The 6,052-nt window shown below is 37.3% G+C and overlaps 1 long non-coding RNA gene across 1 annotated transcript; it reads left to right on the forward strand.

Moving 5' to 3' along the window:
• Window positions 1–537: 537 nt before the first annotated feature.
• On the forward strand, window positions 538–2,080 carry LOC114399485. Its single transcript, XR_003663744.1, has 5 exons — window positions 538–741; window positions 1,097–1,232; window positions 1,410–1,545; window positions 1,765–1,805; window positions 1,895–2,080. It is a non-coding gene; the product is annotated as an uncharacterized LOC114399485 (long non-coding RNA).
• The last annotated feature ends 3,972 nt before the right edge of the window (window positions 2,081–6,052 follow it).

Genomic DNA, 6,052 nt, shown 5'->3' on the forward strand with positions numbered 1-6,052 from the left:
ATTTTTTACCAAGGTACAAAATGTGTCACAAAATTTCCAAATCATCTAATACTTTACAAAGTAACCATCATTGTTATAGTACCCATGATTTCTTTCAAGCTGCTCACCATAATTATTGTTGGTACCAAGAAATGGTTTATCCAAGTGGTACTAGACACGAATCCCTTAAGCATGTAGTAAAGGGTTTGAATCCTGACGAATGCATATATGGAGAAAATCTTGTTGAGAGGGAGATCCCACTTATGAGTGCCAACAGGTCCCTTGGAGGATAATAAAATCCCCTTGGCCGGAAGCAGATATACTTATTTGCAATCGTATGCAACAACAACAATTATTGTTGAGAAGTCTTACAGTCATTGCGAATAGCCAATTAGCCGCCAACAAAATGATGTTATTTTAAGAGTTTATTCTTCTGTGAAATCATTTTAAGATTTGTGATATATGCTATTGTTTTGCCATTATTTTCATTTCATTTTTACCTTCTGCAGACAAGATTTTGCAAGAAATTGATGCTCTATCCTACAGAGTGCTTGGCTAACTTCTTTTTGGCACTATCAGAACATTCTATAAAAAGGTTGAATATGTGCTTGAAGATTGTAATGAGGTTCTCGTCAAAATCAACAAATTTGTCATCAACAAGGAAGGCTTAGTATGTGTGGAAACGTTGTGTATGCCTGTTACTAAACCAGAAAGATTTGAGTTGGATGCTTTTGAGTTAGATGAACCTGAAGATGCTGGCAGGTATGCTTTTATTAGGTTAGACTTTAGAAGCTTAATGATTATGTAATTTTCTTCATACTGCGTCTCTGGAAGAAGTTATGCTTAGAGACAAAGATATTAAAATTGTTTCACTATTTTACTTTTATAGTAAATGTAATCTTATTCTATTGTTTGAGTAATACACTTTTAAGTGAAACAAAATTTGTGTGTAAAACTGAGGGATTTGGGCTGTTTTCTAAGGAGAAAGTATGCATTCCATAATAATTATAAGTGGTACAAGAATAATGTTTCTTCCATTTTATCTATGCAAGTATTTTTTGTTTATTGTTTATCTTCAGCTCTTTACTAATACTAGTATATGCTGTTTAATTTCAAGGTATATAGTTAGAAAGAGCATAAAGAGTGCAAAAGACATAGTTCGTTTCCCTTTCCAACAGGATGCCACCATACTTTACTTATTGCACACTGTGTACAGAGGCAGAGAGAATCTCCCATTACTTACTGTGCACTATGTAAGTTTGATTTGATCACCTTTCTTTTTCTTTTTGTTTATGAGCTCTTCTATCTTTACTAACATTGTTTTTCTCCATGTTCTTCCTCTGACCTTCAACTCCTATTCTCAAAATAAAATGAAAATGCGTAATTCCCTTAAGCTGTTGGCACTCCCCTAATCCCTTCTCAATCCTCAGGTTGCCTTGAAATTGTGGAAACTCCAAGGATGTTAGATGTACCTGAATCTCAGGATTTTGACATTCCAATTTTTATTGAGATAAAATCCTTTTGGAATCTCCCGAAACAAATGAAGTGCCTCATTTGATGGATGAGGTAAAGAATAACTAAATGATGAAAATACTCTTTGACATTCTAACAGGCACACTATGAGTGGTTTGCAATACATTCATAATTGTCTCCACGCAAACTCGCATAAAGAAAAACCATATTGTTGTTTGATCTAGGAACTTTGAATTGGTATGAAACTTTAGATTCTAAGATAGAGGAAACTTATCCTAGTACTAACCCTTTGTTTCATTATGTCTGTCTCAGGAAACAAATTCATGTGGAACTATATAACCAATCAGAATTATGTAAGAACCCTTGCAAATCTCCAGTTAAGTTTTATTAAATTCTATGTTTTGCTTAATAGTGCATGATTTCTTTATTTTTTTCTCTTTAGTAGCTGGCTTTGGAAAGTTGTCAGTTTGATTATTGCTTACAAGATTGGCTTATGATGGTCTTCTTTAATGATGTACCGGAAAGTTGCAAGTTGCCTACTTCAGAGTTTTCTGTGTGCAAGAAAACAAAGAGAGGAGGACATTGTAAACTTTTCACAAGTTTTTGTAGGCCAGGCACGGAAAGAATCTGCACTACTATTTAATGAAAAGTTTGGTGACTTCTGTAAAAAAAAAAGTTTGGTGACTAATTTTCTTAAGGCAGTGATGCAGAAACTTGAGTTATGTTTTCTTGTCTTACTACTCCGCTTTTTCTGTAGATGACATACTTTGTTAAAGGATGAAAAATTGTTCTTCGTAACTATCAATTCTACTTTTATCTGAGTGATGATAACAGGAAAATGTGGAATTGTAGTTGTCCAGTCGGTTTGTTTGTCAAACAATAGTGATGTACTTCTATAACTTTTTTTAGGGTGATCGATGCCCTTTCAGTTAATGGATAAACTTTGTCTGATTGGAATATAAGTATATCAATCTCCAATGTACCTCGACACCGGTGCAAGCAACCACATGTGCGGCGATAAAAGCATGTTTGTGGAGATCAATGAAGCGGCAACTGGCAATGTCTCATTTGGAGACGACTCAAAGATACCAGTCAAAGGCAAAGGTAAAATTCTCATACGTTTGAAGAATGGGAGTCATCAATTCATATCCAATGTCTACTATGTGCCTAACATGAAGAATAATATTTTGAGCTTGGGACAATTATTAGAGAAAGGCTATGACATCCATTTGAAAGAACATAGTCTTTTCTTAAGAGATTGTAGACATAACTTGATTGCTAAGGTGCCTATGTCAAAGAATAGAATGTTCCTCTTGAACATTCAAAATGATGTGGCAAAGTGTCTCAAGGCTTGCTATACCGACTCTTCGTGGCTATGGCATCTACGGTTCGGGCACCTCAACTTCGACAGTCTAGAATGTTTAGCGAAGAAGGAGATGGTGAGAGGCTTGCCTAGCATCAACCACCCAGACCAACTTTGCGAAGGATGTCTAATTGGGAAGCAATTTGGTAAAAGTTTTCCAAAGGAATCAACAACAAGAGCAACAAAGCCGCTAGAGCTCATACACACCGATGTCTGTGGACCAATCAAACCCAACTCATTTGGTAAGAATAAGTACTTTCTCCTATTTATTGATGATTATTCCAGAAAAACCTGGGTTTATTTCTTGAAGGAGAAATCAGAAGTGTTTGAAAACTTTAAGAAGTTCAAAGCCCTCGTGGAGAAAGAAAGTGGTCTTTCCATCAAGGCCATGAGATCTGATCGAGGAGGAGAGTTCACTTCAAATAAGTTCAACAAATATTGTGAAGACCATGGAATTCGTCGCCCACTGACAGTGCCAAGATCGCCACAACAAAATGGAGTAGCAGAGAGAAAGAACCGGACCATACTTAACATGGTGCGAAGCATGCTCAAGAGCAAGAAGATGCCGAAGGAGTTTTGGGCTGAAATAGTGGCATGTGCAGATTACCTAACAAACCGTTCCCCAACAAGAAACGTGCATGAGAAGACACCACAAGAAGCATGGAGTGGAAGGAAGCCCGGGATCTCTCACCTCAAAGTGTTTGGAAGCATTGCCTATACCCATGTTCCAGACGAAAAGAGGACAAAGCTTGATGATAAAAGTGAGAAGTACGTGTTTGTGGGTTATGACTCAAGATCCAAGGGGTACAAGCTCTATAATCCAAATAGTAGAAAGATCGTCATAAGTCGCGACGTGGAGTTCGACGAAGAAGATTGTTGGGATTGGAGTGTTCAAGAAGATAAGTATGATTTTCTTCCTTATTTTGAAGAAGATGATGAAATTGAACAACCAATCATAGAGGAACATATTACACCACCTGCCTCACCGACACCAAGGCTGGATGAAACAAGTTCAAGTGAGAGGACACCGCGACTAAGGAGCATTGAAGAGATTTATGAGGTAACCAAAAACCTAAACGACATTAACCTCTTTTGTCTTTTTGGTGATTGTGAGCCTCTAAGCTATCAAGAAGCGGCGAAAAACATAAAGTGGAAAGACGCCATGGACGAAGAAATCAAGTCAATCACGAAGAATGATACGTGGGAACTTACTACACTTCCACGAGGACACAAAGCAATCGGAGTAAGATGGGTGTACAAGGAAAAGAAGAATGCTAAAGGAGAAGTAGAGAGATACAAAGCAAGATTGGTGGCTAAAGGCTATAGTCAAAGACAAGGAATTGACTATGATGAGGTATTTTCTCCTGTTGCTCGTCTTGAAACTATTAGACTGATCATTTCTTTGGCAGCCCAAAATAAATGGAAGATCTATCAAATGGATGTGAAGTCAGCCTTCTTGAATGGTTTTCTCGAAGAAGAAGTCTATATTGAGCAACCACTGGGCTATGAAGTAAAAAGGCAAGGAGAAAAAGTCTTGAAGTTGAAGAAGGCGTTGTACGGTCTCAAGCAAGCACCGAGATCTTGGAATGTTCGAATCGACAAGTACTTTTAAGACAAGAACTTCATCAAGTGTCCATATGAGCATGCACTCTATATCAAAGCGCAAAGTGGAGATATTTTGATTGTGTGTTTGTATATAGATGACTTGATCTTTACAGGGAACAATCCAAGCATGTTCAAAGAGTTCAAGAAAGATATGTCAAATGAATTTGAGATGACGGATATGGGGCTCATGGCATATTATCTCGGCATCGAAGTAAAACAAGAAGACAATGGAATTTTCATCACCCAAGAAGGCTATGCCAAAGAAGTCCTTAAGAAGTTCAAGATGGATGACGCCAATCCAGTTGGTACCCCGATGGAATGTGGCAGCAAGTTGAGCAAGCATGAAAAAGGAGAGAATGTGGATCCAACTCTTTACAAAAGTTTGGTTGGAAGTTTACGTTACTTGACATGTACAAGGCCGGATATTCTCTATGCTGTAGGAGTAGTAAGTCGCTACATGGAAGCTCCAACCACAACTCACTTCAAGGCGGCAAAGAGAATCCTTCGATACATCAAAGGTACAACAAACTTTGGCTTGCACTATTACTCTTCTGACAATTATAACATTGTTGGCTATAGTGATAGCGATTGGAGTGGAGACTTGGATGATAGAAAGAGCACTACTGGTTTTGTGTTCTTTATGGGAGATACTACTTTCACTTGGATGTCAAAGAAGCAACCAATAGTCACACTATCAACTTGTGAAGCCGAGTATGTCGCTGCCACATCATGCGTTTGTCATGCAATTTGGCTAAGAAACTTGTTGAAAGAGTTAAAAATGCCACAAGAAGAACCTATGGAAATATGTGTTGACAATAAATCAGCACTCGCTTTGGCAAAGAATCCAGTCTTTCATGAAAGAAGTAAGCACATCGACACCCGTTACCACTTCATAAGAGAATGCATTGAGAAGAAGGAGGTAAAGTTGAAGTATGTGATGTCTCAAGATCAAGCTGCCGACATTTTCACAAAGCCACTTAAGTTGGAAACTTTCGTGAAGCTAAGGAGTATGCTTGGAGTCACAAATCAAGTTTAAGGGGGGATGTTGAAATATAAACTTGATTTGGGCCCAAATTAATTATTTGGTTCCTTGGACTTAGTTATTTTGGGCTTAAGTAATTATGGGTCATGTTTCTAGAGAATTCTTGTAGTGTTTGGAGTGTCTAGATATTTCTTATAGTTGTAATATTCTCTAGAATACTCTTTGGATCTCTAGAGTTGAGAACTCTCTAGAATTAGTGTGTCTAGAGTTCTCCTTAGAGTAGTATAAATAGAGATGTAATCCTACACATTTGCATCAAGCAAAAATACAAAGTTCTCTCCTCCATAAAGAATTCTCCTTCCTATCAAGTTTCTATTCAAAGTCTCCAATATTCCTAAGCACTTTTCCTAAACATAAAAAGCCTTATTTCCAACATTTGTATCAATTAATTTCTTTTAAGTTATCCTTAACTGTATATTCTCATACCTGTACAGCCTCAGGATTTTTCTCGTTCCGGTGTGATTCACATGAGGTATTATAGACATCAAGAAAATAAGAAAATAAGCAGGGAATGAAGGAAGACAAAAAGAAAGAGTGTATAATGGAAAAAGACAGGGACATCATGATAAAACAAAAAAAAAGTAGTTGTT

Source organism: Glycine soja, chromosome 19, assembly GCF_004193775.1.
Source record: "Glycine soja cultivar W05 chromosome 19, ASM419377v2, whole genome shotgun sequence".
NCBI lineage: Eukaryota > Viridiplantae > Streptophyta > Magnoliopsida > Fabales > Fabaceae > Glycine > Glycine soja.